General features: G+C 54.0%; 1 protein-coding gene across 2 annotated transcripts in view; it reads right to left on the bottom strand.

The window, feature by feature from the left end:
- Positions 1–291: 291 nt before the first annotated feature.
- The window catches only part of SUDS3 (SDS3 homolog, SIN3A corepressor complex component), a 67,701-nt gene continuing 53,213 nt past the window's right edge, over positions 292–14,779 (bottom strand). For both annotated transcript variants that reach the window (XR_012652366.1, XR_012652365.1), the window contains 3 exons: positions 12,400–12,533; positions 10,860–11,098; positions 292–8,565 (listed from right to left, as the gene is read on the bottom strand). The gene's annotated coding sequence lies outside the window, so the exon portion shown is untranslated. The remainder of the gene's footprint in view (positions 8,566–10,859; positions 11,099–12,399; positions 12,534–14,779) is intronic.

Below are 14,779 nucleotides of genomic sequence, written 5' to 3' on the forward strand. Positions count from 1 at the left end.
CCGAGACACGGGCTCCGGCTGACACAGGGGACCCCCACAGCATCTTCGTTGTGGTTCTGCTTCAATTCAGATGGGTTCAAACCAGACATCGTTTTTCCCCTGCCGCAAGAGAGGGGAAGATGCTCGGTCCATCCAAAAGAGAATTCTGCAGCAAATAGTTAAAATCAGGATAACCCAAACCCCTTTCCCCAACAGCTCAGCCTCCCTGAATGACGCATCCATCCCAAACAGCCACCCCTGGGTGACTGGTGACCCCACACAGCAGCCCCCCAGCCCGACCCGCTGCCCCCAGCTCCCCTCTCCAGCTCTCCCCCAGCGCCTGCGGATCCACGGGGTGACATTTCCATCATCCGTGCTGCTCTCCCCGGGGAGCTGTGCTGCTCTCTTTGATTGCTCTTGAAAGGAGATATCATCCTACCTGATGGGGAGACTTCCAGCCCGCCTGCGAGAGCCCTTCGCTTTTTGAGAAGCGGGAGCTCCAGGGCCTCTAGTGAACTTTATTCACAGACAGGGAAAACGGAAACAGATTGGAAAGGTGGAGAGAGAATTGCTTTCCTCCGTTTTATTGGAGCCGAGTCTTTAAACAGTTCTCCTTAAACTGCGGCATTGCAAAAGAGGTGAGAGCCACGCGGAGGTGAAAGGATGATATTTCTTGAGGCAGGGAGAGGTGCCATCATGGTAAATATTTAATTAGGAGTCAAACTGCTAGACCAAGGAGTTTTGCCTGCGGAGATTTATCAGACACAAACATCATCTGTTTGAAAAAGTAAGCAGCTCATCAGGAAGTATTTCTTTCTGCTTGAGCCTGAACCCACACCTAGCTATTTAAAGCCAGAGTAATCTGTTGAATCTCTTTATGCCACTCCAGCCCAGCGATGAGACGGGCTCAGGGGCTGGGGGGGCAGTTTGGCCAGGGAAGATGCTCTTAAACCCTGTCCTTGTAACAGTAAGCATTTCCTCTCCTCCTCGTCTTCCTCCCTTCCAAAATTGAGGGAATATTGGAACAAAGCCCTGAAGACCCACCCGTGCCCCCTCCTGGGCATGGGGTGGGTGTCTGGGGCTTTGCTCTAGGTGCAGATGCCCTGCCTCCCCCTGCATCCCACCCCACCAGACATACACGGCCGAGTGGCACGTGGGTGGGCAAACCCTGCCACGTAGCGTAGGAAAACAGGGCACAGACGGGCACCTTTCAGAAGGTAAAACTTGCACTAAAGCCTACCTAAGCCAGGATTTGGTCGCAGCAGCGAGATGCTAGTGATTTCCTGCCTAGCCAGGCTTGCAGGACTCTTCCAGACATCCATTAGCTCTGGAGAGTCTCAAATGTAGGTGGCCACGGCCACATCCATCTCCCACCTGGCTTGTAGGCACCACGGGATGGGAGGGTCTAAAATCCTCTTTGCTTCCTTCAATGAACTGACCCCAAGATGGGGAGGTTTGGTTGGAAATCTCCCCGTGCTGGCATGGGGACAGCATCAGGTTTTGCAAGGGCACCAAGAATGGTCCATCAGTAGCTTGGGATCCCAGAAAACACAGCTCAAAGTCCTGTTAGGAGAGGGAAATGTTGACTCTCTATACACCTACAAACATTAAGCTTGCAAATCAAGCCTATATTTAAGAAATCACTAACGCTTAAGGAGCTAAAACCCCAGCGTGTGATTGATGGAAAACTGAGAGCTGCTCTACATCAAGCTGAGCGCGAGCGTGTCCTCCGGTGCCCCCAATGCATTTGCAGTGCAGCTCAACTCGTGTCCCAGATGGGAAGGACTGCAATGATTTATCCCAAAATCCACTCCTCCCTCGTACTGCCAGCAGTGGCACCAGTTAGAGTCACCCCGCCGATTCCCATTTAATGTCGCAGGGAATTGCCAGCATCTCCTTTCTGTGCATCTTTTCGTCTCTCGGTCACTCAAGCAGAGGGAAGGTTTCATCGTTTCCTTCAAGGTGATAAAGTGCTGCTTCTGCAGCGCTTGTTGTCTGGAGCAATTCATGTGCCACAAGAATAGCAGCAGCCAGAGCAGCTTTTCTTTCAGGTTTTCCCCTCCCCACATCATGCCCAAGGTCCCCAGTCCCCTGTACAAGCCACTATACATCCTTGGTACTCTCCTAGCCTTCAGCCAGGTGAAGCTGTTCTTGAACCAAATAGAGTTTGGCCCCAAGTTAAGGTTAAAAAAAAGAAAACCTCAGAATCGTCTCAATGAGAAAAAGGGTTGAAAGGCCAAGCTCCTCACCGCTCCGGCTCCTTTGCCCTCAGCAGAAGAGCAAGCAAACTCTGGGCTGCTTAATGAAGAATTGCAGCACTCGGTGGATGTAATGGGCAGAGTGCTGTCATCTGTGGCTGCCGTTCAAATTCATTAAGCACGGCATCGCTCCGCTAGCGCTGCCAGCCCGTATTCTCTTCCCCGCAGCCAGCGAGCACGCAGGGCACGGACGGGAGCTGCTCGGGGTCTGCACCGGTTGCAGACCTGCTCCACTGCTGCCTCTGGGTCTATGCCACCCCATCGCCTTTGCTTTGCTGCGCAGAGCTCTCCTGCAGCCCTGACAGCTCGGGGACATCTCGCCCATCCAGAGCAACAGGAGGATCAAAGCTGCGGCGGCAAAGCGAGAGGCTAGGATGAGATTCCCCAGGGAGGGAGGTGAGCCCAGCGCCGGCACGGCAATACAGGGGGTGAGTTCACATTGCATTGTGCAAGACTGGAGAGGGGAAAAAAAAAAAAATCCCATCCCCTATCCTTCTAGGATCTCCTTTCGCATACCTTGCTGCCCAGCTTCTCCACAAGCCAAATAAAACCTTTCTCCAGATCCTCTTGGTAACAGCAGTGACTTGCCCTGCTTGACTGTAATTAGCTGCAAAACCACCAAAAAAATTGCCCAGCTGAAGAACATTTAAGGACCAAAAGAAAAAGGAACTGAGCTGCAAGAAAGCAAGCAAAATCCATCATGGCTAATTATTTGCTCTTAATTGTCAAAATAAAATGGATTGATGAAAGGAGTTGGTAAGCAGGATGATAGCAGGCGTGTTCTCGAAGGCAAGCACTGTAGTAGGATCCAAAAGCAAGACTTTTTCATAATCCATGGGCTGTTAATTATCTAAACACAGGTCCCTTGGAGCTGCCTCAGTGAAGATTAATTAGTTTTTGAAATAATAGCTAAATTGATACTGGGAAGGAGTTTGGGTTCCCAAATAATAGCTGAAAATTAGCCAGTCTGTTTCTCCATTTCTCTTTGCCACGTTCAGGAGGATATTTGTCTCTGTTGCTTTTTCAGAAAAGGGCCATTAATCAAATCAGCAGCTGGTCCTTCCCAACCCTGTGATGTTGCAGAGAGACAAAAGGGAGGCATCACCCACAAGTGTTAGGAAAAAAATCCCCAAACCCAGTGATCAGCAGCTCCGGAGACTGTGTCCCCAGAAAGGGCTGGATCTGTTCAACTGGGGTAACTTTCCTGGAGGTGAGGAATGTCTCCTGTGACAAGCAGGCACCTACAGGGAAGGGATTTGCCTGTCTTTAAAACAAATTACCTGCACTAATCCCAAATACCGGGATTTATGTCTCCTGGTTCACCCAAGTTTGACATCTAAGTTGTTGCCGCCTGCCCAAGCCTTCACCCACGAGAGGGCCACACGCGCCTAGGACTCGTTCCTGCGTGTCCTGGGGTGTGTGCGCTGGCTTGTCCCTCCGTGGTGATGCTCACCATCACCCTCTCCCACCTGGCTCCGCGTTTCACGGGACATGCGGGAACGTCTCTGTATAGGAACATCTCCGTGTAGGAACATCTCCCGTCAGCATTAGTGACAGCTCTGCTGTCACACGCGGCTGAGACCATCTGAGGGGCTCAGGAGCTGTCAGATGTACCGGCACATAAAAAGCGTGATGGCACACGTCTTCTTCCCTGGGAAAATCAGCCAGTGGTAACCTTGGCTCCTCCAAGCAGCTCCCCAGTGCTCCCTGCCTCCCCGGGCATCCGACCCTGCCTCGGGGATGGCGTTGGCCATCGTCACGCACAGGCGAGCAGCTCTGAGCACAGAGCCTGCAAAAACCCCTCACAGCAGGTACCCACGCAGGTGGGACCCCGCTGCCCAGAGGGACCCTGCCTTCCCAGCCCACGGCGATGGGGTGCTCTGGGGAAGCAGATCCCTGTTACAGCCAAGCGAAGGTGCAGGCAGCTGAAGGCTGCCCTATCAATCACACCAGCCTCCGCTCACGGAGCCCCTTGTCTTGAAAGAGCGTCTGCTCCGCCACATACGCGTGGCTGACACGCATGAAACCCTTTGCAGCATTTATTGATGTACGTTACCTTGGATTTTATGGCATAATAAATAACGGGGGAGAGGCAGGCACCCATCCCCTCAATGCCATCTGCACTGCATCACCCACCCTTCGTGGCTTCTCAAACCCAGGACTGCAGACAGCATCTTCCCCGGGATGTCATTACTCAGACACCCCGCCAGCCACACGTGTCCAAGGGACAGAAGGTCCTGCTCCCAGGCGGGGAGGCCACGACCTTGTTCCCTTTCCTATTCAGCAGCCTTTAGCAAACAGGCGTCACCAGCTACCAACAAAAAACGTCCTCCCAAGCTGCTCGTTATCTTTGGCATCGAACAGCCACAGCCAAACGAGGGGCACGCTGGCTCGGCGCGGGGTGGTTCTCCTCCAACATCTGCCGGAGCCGCGCTGCAAGGCTCAGAGCCTTTCCCTGAAGGTGACGGCCGTGCCCTTTGCAATGCAGAATTCCAGCAGCCTCCTACGGACCACCGCCCCGCTCCGACCCCGGAGCGGAGACTGCCGGCAGACAAATCCGCTCTCGCTTCACGGCGCTTGCCGGCAGGATCAGACCTCAGCGGTTTGTTACGCTACAGAGGAGGCTTAAGAGGTGCTCAGAGGGGAGATCCTAGTAGATAAGGGGGAGCAGACGACAGGCCCGGAGCAGAGGGAAGCCACTCCATCTCCGGGAGGTTCGGTTTATCAGCGCAGGTCTCGGGCAGCACCGAGTCCCTACCGCCGCGTCAGCCAGCGAGCAGCAAACATCTCATTAGTAACGGCAGGGCTCCTGCTGCTTCACCAGCCTGGGTTGAACCAGCTCCCAACCGGGAACGATATTCCCCCCTGGCAGCAGATTAAAGGGAAGGCAGGGGAGAGGGAGGGGGAACAAACTTTGCGGCTGCTGGTCCAGCATCGTCCTGAGGTCCTGGAGCACACGGGCTTTGGGCTGCGTAACCTTGTGGTCTCGCCCTGCTGCAATGCCTTAGCTAGATTAATCACTCCCGCCATGGGCAAGAGAAGTCAAGTGGATGCTGTCTCCTTGGCCATTACTCTGATTTTTCATCCTTCGCCTACTGTGAATAAAAAAACACATGACAGTGAGAGTGGCAGCCCCCCAGCCCAGCATCCATCCTCACCGTGCAAACACACAGAACAGGGCGAGGAGCACCCATCGCTCACTGTGCCCTTCACTGTCCAACAAGCCACTGATTTATGTCCAAGTACCGACAGTCCTTAAGCAAAATCGAGGCACCTCTGCCTCGAGGAAGGGCCAGGTCCTGCGCAGAGCCTGGTGGTGCTCCCTTCTGCGGCATTGCTTCTGACACAGGTTTGCTCGGATTCAGCTCGTTGCCAGAAACACACACCCTCAGCTGAGAAGATACTTCTATTGCCAGGTTTTGGGGTGCCTCCACTGAAAACAGAAGTGAGGGGAGCACCAGGGCCCAAGGGAAGAGCTATGTTTCAGGAGCTGTTACACAGAGATGGCTTGCGGAGGCTTTGGACGGGCAGCATCCACACCACCTCCTCCCTGCTCCAGCCAGGCATCACGGCCGCTGGCAGGGCAAGCAAAGCTCCAGCTCCTGGGCAGGACGCCGGGGGTCTGCTCCACTCGGACATCTCCATGCTTGATGTTTTCAGCACGGGCTTTTTGAAACTCTGAGTCCTCCCTGGCTGTCTGCAAGCACAAACACCAGCTCTTCTGGGCTTTTCAGCCCAGCTAATATGATGGAGTGAGCACGCGGTCTCTTTTCTAGATTCCCTTTTAGCTATTTTCCCAGCCCCAGGGGTGGAGATAGTTTTTCATCCCCTTTTGCAAGGTGATTAAACGCTGCACTTGTAAAACACTTCATTCTGGGAAACAAATTATGCAAAACACACTCAGAGGGATCTAATACAAACTGATACAATCAGCTAGCAGTGGGGACTCCGCTCCCAAGATTTACTTTCTGGGGACTATGAGAAGCTGCCTGGACAGCCTGCTGGCCTGCTCCATCCCAGAAGAGGGTCTCCACCAGGCACAACGCTGAGCTCCGGGTGATCCTGCTCCATCGCAGCCTCCCGGGGATCTCGGAGCCTGATTCTCCTCTGAAGAGGGCTGGATGGTTGCACGTGTGGCTTAGGGACAGGCCAGGCTGGAGGAGACGTGGGCATCGCACAGACCGGCTCCGGATCCAGCAAATCTGGATCTCCCGGTGTTGCTCATTTTAAAACTCACATGGGGTTTTTTAGAGCTTTTCTGTTGCTACTAGCCACGCTGCTACACCCTCATGCACCATGCTGGGAGAGGAGCATCTAGATGGACCTTCACTCATCGCCGTGTTTCCAAGCAGCTCCAGGGATGCTCTACCTGCCCGCAGCCTCGACCAGCGCTTACCCAGCAAGAGACAACGCTAACGAGACAGAGCTTTCCATGCCTCAGACCACTAACGATGGGGAACGATGCTGCTTGCCTGCGGACAGGCCACTCGTCACGGCAGGTGTCAGAAAAAAGGAGTTTTTACTTCTTCTGGACAGGCTCAAGGATGCTCCAGGGGAAAGCACTGTGGGCAGGGAATGTGCTGGATTAGGACAGAAACGAAGCCAACCTGGAGCTTGCCTTGGGTGCATGGCTGTTGGAAAAAAAAGGAAGAAAAGAGAAATCAAGATTTCCCGCCCCCGATTTGCTGACTCAGTAATGACTCAAGGGGCTAAATTTAGCTATCGGAGCGCTCAGCAGTGGGGTGAGCGGCTGTTGGCCTCTCCTTAACCTTATAATCAGACCTTTTAAGTAAACCCTTCGCCAGCTCAGGAGAGATTCTGCTCTGGCTCCAAGGGGATTATAAACCACCTTTGAAAGCTGGAATAAAGCACATGTACGTACAGAGGTACGCACACAGCTTTCTGGTGGCGATGCGAGACCTGGGAGCAGAGAGACAGCACTTGAGCGCATCACGCTTGGTAAGTTGTCATAGCAACAGGGAATTTTAAAAGCAATTAGGTGTGGGTTCATCTGCATCGCACCGAGGGATCTCCAAGAGCCCCGGTGCTGCAGGCAGCCTGCTGGGGCCGCCGCGGACAAGGGACTCCTCCGGTTCAGAGAGATGCGGTGGCACTGCCGAAACATCAGCGGGCAACCCCAAAATGGCTTTGCAAGCCAGGCGGGTGCTGGTTCAACAGTTCAGCCTGCCCTAGGGAGAGGAGATGCCCTGTGGGGAAACACGGAGCCGTGACCCAGGCCTGTTTCTGTACCAGGGTGCAACAAGACAGAGTTGAAGAACTTTCCGACTGAAAAAAAGTATGAATTTCTAAACAGCAACGATATCATCTTCCGCAATACACCTTGACCCGGCTGCAAGCTAAGCTGGCTCCGTGCTTTAATAAGGCCCGTTCCTGTAAGGTCAATCATTATATAACCTCCCACAAAACCTTCATCAACCATTTCCCAGAAAAACCCAGCCTGGAGAGCAGCTCGCCTCCTGCGCCGCTCAGGGTTCACGCCGAAGCGGTCAGTGTGTGATCCAGCGAGCTGCTCCTCGCTCCGCTCCAGCCCCAGGGCAGGAGCTGGGGGAGCCTGCCCGCCCCGAGCCACCCACGCTTCCCAAATGCTGCTGATGGGACCATCGGCCACGGCAGGAATGGAGATAGATTCACTGACGTTCACCCTCACGCGGGCTGAAGGCATCACCCCTTCTCCGCAGATAACACCACATGCTCTACTTTTCCAATTCCAATAGCACTGCTAAGAGCTTTTTTCTTTTTTCCCCTTTTTTTTCATATGCTAAAAATCAGTTCGTCCTCCTCACTGCTAGAAATTCCTCTGAAGTTTCTCATCGCATCTTTTCGCTTCCCTTCAAATTTTCTGCATTTTCCAGGCTCCGTGCTGCATGAAGTGCTGTTGATTCCCAGCTTCCCCTTCCACTTTCCACTTATTTTTCCACATTTTCTGCTCACGGTGGCCACTCTGGCCAGGGCACATGCTCTGGCATTCACTTCTCTGGCTGGGGATGTTCCCTTTTGCATCAGACAGCTTCCAGGAGGCCCTGAGAGCTGCAGAAGCGTGGGCGATGCTGTGTTCATGCCTTGCTTTAGCATCCAACCTCCCCTTTTATTTATGGGCTAGAGAAGAGGTAGTAGCATTTACCAGAGACCGGGCTGGGTAGCAGCATTTCAGCTGCTTTCTCCCAGTCTGGCGAGAGAGGGGGGTAACATACATCTGCAGAGGGGAGATAAGGTAGTCGGGCACCTCAAACGCCTGGGATCTTATTAAAGGAGAGCTGGCTGGCGAGATCCTATCGCTGCACAGAAATATCTGCAACTTCATCCTCGCCTGTAACACGAACCAAAACAAATCGAATGAGCAGGGCGGTCAGGTTGGGCTCTTCTCCAAGGCAGAACGGGCAGGGAGCGGGGGGAGGTTGCCCCCCACGCGGCCGGGACCCCGGCAGAGCAGTCGGAGGGCATGGCTGGGAGGACGGACAGACAGCCACGCCGCAGCCCAGCGAGGGGTGGAGATGGCTCAGCCAAAGCGATAAGGGAGCTGCCGGTGGGTGCTGAGGTTGGGCCGTTACACCAACGGGGCAGGATGGTGCTGCAGGGTGTAGATGCAGGGACTAGGGAGAACTCGTGAAGGGCAAGGGACAGGATTCGGCCTCACGTGCCGAAGGGCGCGCAGCCCAAGGGAGCTCCTGAAAAAGCAGATGCCTGGCAGCCGGCTTGAACCTGGCTCGCAGAAGTGCCTCTCTACGGGGACCTTAGGGACCCCGAGTCACACTGTCGCCCCAGGGCTGGCCAGCATTACTGCTGATGGATAAATCCGCGGCAACCCGAGCCAGTCTGACTGCTAATGCAGGCAGCAGAGCCCATCCCTGCTGCCCACGATCCTGGGAGCACCCAGGGAGCCAGAGCTGGATTTTAAACTCGTTCTTCCAACCTTCACTCAGGGACATGGGGGACAGGGACAGCTCTTGGGCAGCCAGCATCTCCCCTGCCACGGTACCACCTCCCAGCCCTCCAGACTGGCTCAGTCGGTCCCACCTCCTGTCGAAGGGCTGTCAGCCCAGCAGGTACAGCTGGAGAACGGTGCCCAAGCGTTTTTCCACCCCACGCTGTTTCCCCAGGGACAGCGTGGTTGGTTTGCCAAGTCTTTTTCCCACCCCTCTGCTCCAGCCGCGGCAGAGCGAAGCGGGCAGCGCAGGCAGCTAAGCACCTGCGTGGAGCCAGGTCTTGCCCTGGCAAAGCCCCGAACAACTTGCACGTAAGCAAAGCTCCGATTTCCAGCTCCTTTCCTTCTGCCCAGGAAGCGTGTCCTGACACCTGGGAGCCTGCTTTATTTCAGGAGCCATCACGTGCAGCTCGTTCCTCTTGGGAACGAGCACGAGGCAGGCAGCAGCACAGGGAGGGATACCTGCCAACAAACACCGTTTGTGCCAGTCGTGGCCAAGAGGAGCCAAGGGGAGAGGACCCAGTGCCACAGGCTCCTTTCTGCCAAGGGCAAAGCTTGCTTTTACCCTGCCGCGATTTGGTGAAGGGGTTTCGGAGGGCAGGCAGAGCCTCACCAAGGCTCCTGGGGCAGGGACAGGTACAAACAACAGCCCAAGCAGTTATAGCACTCTTCATGTCACACTAAACTTCACAAAAGCCACATGAATAATAGCAATAAACTCTCCCCCACCCTTCAAAAGGGAGGGCGGGTGTGTAGGAGCCTGCTCCGAGCCCTCCCAGGAAGAAAAAGAGGATGCAGCCTCCAGGTCCCCACCGTGCCCCCTCCAAAAATCCTGGGAACAGCCCACCAGCTCACGGCGCAGCGCAGCCTTCGCCTGAGTCACAGGGGTCTCGGTGCCACCTCCCACCCAGCCACGGGAACAAAAGGAACCTCGTCATCCTCCCTTGCACGGCATGTGCTGGCAGGGAGGGGGGGAAAGAGGTGCCTCTGCCTGCCGGCAGCGAGCTCTGCCCTCCCCACCGCTCTGGGAGAAGAAGAGCAAACAAATCAAGCCCCCGCAGCCAGGCGCGTGGGCAGAGCGTGACAGCATCTCACCCATGGGTGGGCTCTGCTCTGAAAGGGAAGTTTTCCAGCAGCGCTTGGGAATAAGGCTGTGCAGGCTAAGGCAGCACAGGGAGAGGAGCGCTGAACTTGTAGCACCAGGGATGGGAGAAGAGGCCAAGCACCGCAGCAGGGAACCAACATGAACGTCGGTAGGAGGACCATCACATCCATGCAGGGGAGCTCAGAGCTGCACGTCACGTCAGGAGGAGGGGGACAGGCACAGCTGCTAGGAGTCAACCGAGAGCAGTGATATTTGGGAGAAAACGAGTAGGCATGGGGAGGCAGGCCCATTTACACCAAAGCAACAGATGCAGAAAAGCTTCTGTCAGCTCCTCTCACCCTCTGGAAACAACCACCCTGGGAGCACCACGCTCCCCTGCTCACCATGCTGGGGATCACAGCCTGCCCAGCCTCTATGCCAGCAGGGCAAGAAGGCATCCAACACGGGGGGCAAACACAGATTTGGGAAAGTATAACGCATCAAACCAGCCAGCAAAGTCTGTTATCGGCTGGTGTCTCTGTGTTGCCCCACTGAGACAACTCCTAGATAGCAAGGGCAATGTTGACCAACCTACCTCGAGAAGAAGTCCTGCAGCTTGAGATCATGTCTCGTGCTTCTCGAGACGGGATGAGTACAGAGGGCAACAGCCTCATTTAAAGCAGCCCTGCTGCTTCTAGTCTCCACAATTCCTCACTCCATGTTAGCTCTCTGCATCCCACTGCGGTGGAAGCAAGGAAGCCCCTCTGGGTAAAACAGAGACCTGGAAACCTTCAGACGATGCGGAAGGAGGATGTTACTGCCTATTACCTGCAACTGAAGATATGCTACCTGATTTATCCAGGGCAAATAACGCTTGTCAAGAGCGACATACTCATTGAACTGCTGTATTGGTCAGCCTGCGTTGACAGAGGTAATCAAAGCGCTGCTGCAGAAGTAACATGTAGCAGCTCTACCCAAGCTCTCAGATCCTGATGGGAAAAGGAAGGAGGCGAAAGTGCTGACAAGCCAGCCTCATCTATAGCAAGCAAGAACAAGGGCTGGCATATAGCTTAATGTATTAAATAACACAATGAAGGAATGAAAAAAACTCAGGGGATTAAGGGAGAAATCTGTTTCCCTTATAATTTATAAACACCCAGAATGTGATGCTCTTAGACTTAATATCATCAGTATGTGATGAGATAAAGGGGATGCACCCTCCGATCTGCACCCAGGTTGTTAGCTCACCTATACTGGTTTTGACAAGGAAAGGTAGCAGAATTAGCTCCTTGACACACACTCACACACTCATCCGGGCGTTATTATCCCTGTGGTCAGGACCCTAGGTTTCCCGCAGCAGAGTCTCAGGCTCCAGATTCCATAAAAGAAATAATTAATTGAGGGGTACAGCAGTAGGAACAGCTCGAGCCAGGTGTCTCCAAAGAGAGACCCCAAACAAAGAAGTCCCTGAGTAATTATCCCCTTACAACCCGTGCACCCACCCCTCCCATGCTCTTCACACGCCTTTCGCATGCCTTTAGGTCCAATGGTGATTTCTGGTCTGGGATCTTCTAACACCTCACTGGATTCCTTCTCCATCTCCAGGGAGGCTGTTAACAGTTCTTACCTTGCCTGAGCTGCAGCTTCTGCTGGCAGCTGTAGCCTCCCTCCCTCCTGGTTGCAGCTGGCTCTGGAGACCCTCTTTTGCTTAACTACATAAAAGTTCAGCAAATCTAGGTGAAGGCTCACAGCTTGCAGCCTAAGGCTTCAGCAGATCTAGCTCCTCATGCTAAGTCATTAACGCTAGACAAACAGGATACCAAATTGCACAATATTATGCTGTAACTTCTGTATCCTAATGCTAAATGATTGACTCTGAGTGATTCATTCTATTTAAAACTTATTTATTTCTTAACACCCGGACAGGTCCCAGGGCAAGGACCAGTGACCCAGCTAATTGTATGGAGTTACTCCGCAAATGCTGGCTCATAATAAATGACTATGCTCTGTAAAAACCTTCTTAAACCAGCTGTGACATGCAAATCTCCTCGGGAGCCAAGGTGCTTAGCAAAATCAGTGTGAACATGGCACTAGAGGCTCCTCCTGAAGACAAGATCCCATCCGGCAACACTGACCTGACAAGGAAGAGGAGAGATCCAGGCAGGAGCAGCACAGGACCATCACCCCGCATTGAGCCTCTCTTCAGCAGCTGTGGGAAGGGCACGTCAGGAGATTTGGTATCACGTGGAAGAGCCACGGGTCTGGTCTCCTGGTCAACAGGAAAGCAACATACAGGAGACCCATATTTCAGCGAATTCAGAGGGCGAGGTTGTATCCCTCATGGCACATCCCTCCGCTTGCCTTCCCATAGCGGTGTTTTCTCTTCTCGAGTTAGCAAATATCACCGACCGCGGAACCCAACCTCTGCAGGCAGATGGCTTTTTGCCTTCATAGCAGCACGCTAATAGGGAAGTGGCGGGGGACAGATGCTCCTGCCTTCCCACGTTAAGCGAGAGCATCGGCGCCGGGATGGCAGCATCAGCGGCGCTCGCTCGCGTTGGCACCGAAAGCCACCGAAATCAGGAGGAGGCAATGGTGCAGGCAACCTTGGTAGTAGGTGCTGGGAATTGAGCTCCACGTTCATTCCCACACAGCCAGAGCTGACGGCTGCCGTCAGCCACGGCTGATGGAGATCAGTTCCCCTCTCCACGTCCACAGCTGCCCCGATGCCCCAGCCCGTGCCATGAGAGGGGACCAGGGATGTTCAGGCATCCACGGAGGGCGGCAGGCACAGGGTAACAGGAGAACACGGTTCTGGATTAGTAATGAGTTTTGCATTGTGCTGCATTAACCCAGACTAAATTATCTTTTACGCTACTATGCTTCAGCTAATAGAATAAATAATATAACTGGCAAGCAGCAGCAGATAAGTTCTTCCTTTTGATAGCTGTCAAGGGAAAACAGACCCTTTTATTTCAGCCCCTCTGCTGCTGACATGAGGGCAGGTTTCCGGATACCCCAGGTGTTGCTGCGTTCGGCATGTGTCACAAATACCAGGACAGCTCTCCTGGCTGGGTGGAAAGGAACAGCCGGTACTCCTAACGGAGCTCCTAGCTGGTTAAGGAAAGAGAAGTCTATTTCAAGGAGTCAGAGCCTTTTTAACCTACCTTCCTTTGAAAGGAAAAAAGCCCACCTAAATATACCTTACCAGAATTAGAGCTTTTAACCTGTTTGCCTCCTGCAGCCCATTGTCAGGTGCGCCAAGAGCTGTTTCTCTGGAAATGGCAGTGTTAGCTAATTGCTGTTTGAAGTCTTTCCTCCTACGGAGCAGAGCAGCAGCCTAGGAACGCCCGCTCCCTTTCCTGACAGCTCTCTGCAGAACAGGCTTTCCAAGCCATCAGCAGGAATGGGGCCGAATCCTACTCTCCGGAGCAAACCACAAATGGATCCGGAGGCAGAAGAGGGGACGGCTGAGCTTTCCCCATCACTCTCTGCTCGCTCACCCTCCCAAACACCATGGGCACGATCTGGAAATGACCGCACCAGTCCTGCCGATGGGGCCAGGGATGTGCCAGCATCTCCCCCAGCACAGCATCAGTGGGGCAGCGGGGGTGCCCAGGGCCGTGCATCTCGGGGAGCTGCTTTTTTTGCTGCAATGAAAGGCCAGTTCCCCTGCCTGGAGGAGATCCGCAGGGGAAGGCAGTGCAGACAGCCAGCAAATCCCTCTCTCTCCCAGCACAGAAGGGCCGGCATGCTGCATTAACGCACAGCTCCCAGCACCCTGGGACACCTACACGACTCTCCCCAAAGAGGGACAGGGTCTGGCCCCTCTTCTCATAGCAGCATACGGACCAATAAATAGCTATTTCTCCCCAGTTTTCTCCCTAGACAAGCAAGATTGAAACCAGAAGCATTTCCCTGCAGAAGCCACCCTAGGGTGGGTGCAAATGGGAAACTGCTGGGGACACAAGTGGGCTCCAGCGGAGCTCAGGGGACCCTCTGGCAGAGGGATGAGCCTGCAGCCTTCGATAGAGATGAGGAGCCAAGGCAGCAAGGCAAGGAAGAAATGTAAATGGGGAAAAGCACGTCTGATTTAGCATTGGGCAGATGCGTACTTTTGCCTAAGCTAGTGAGAAGAGCAGGTTGTCAGAAGGCAGAACAGGCATTTCAGCAACAGCTATCTGTAAGGGTTTCTTCTTTAAAGTAATTGCTGCACCTCAGGAAAAAAAAAAAATATGCCTTATCATGAGCCAAGATAATTTTCATTCAAGGAATCCTTGAGGTTTGCCATTTCCATCGAGCTCTGCAGACAAGAGAGCCCTTCTCCAAGACAGCAGCCAGGGCTGGGGAAGCCACTTTCTGGAGAGGCTGGGGAGGAACGTGGCACGGCACTGCCCTCTTTGGGTACATCCACCCACTGAGCCCAGGCTGGCCACTGTGCTTGGTTCAGGACTGGTGTACAGCTGGATCTTTTTCTTCATGTGCTGGTAAACACAAGCGACCTTGTTCCCCACC

Source organism: Buteo buteo, chromosome 11, assembly GCF_964188355.1.
Source record: "Buteo buteo chromosome 11, bButBut1.hap1.1, whole genome shotgun sequence".
NCBI classification, from domain to species: Eukaryota; Metazoa; Chordata; class Aves; order Accipitriformes; family Accipitridae; genus Buteo; species Buteo buteo.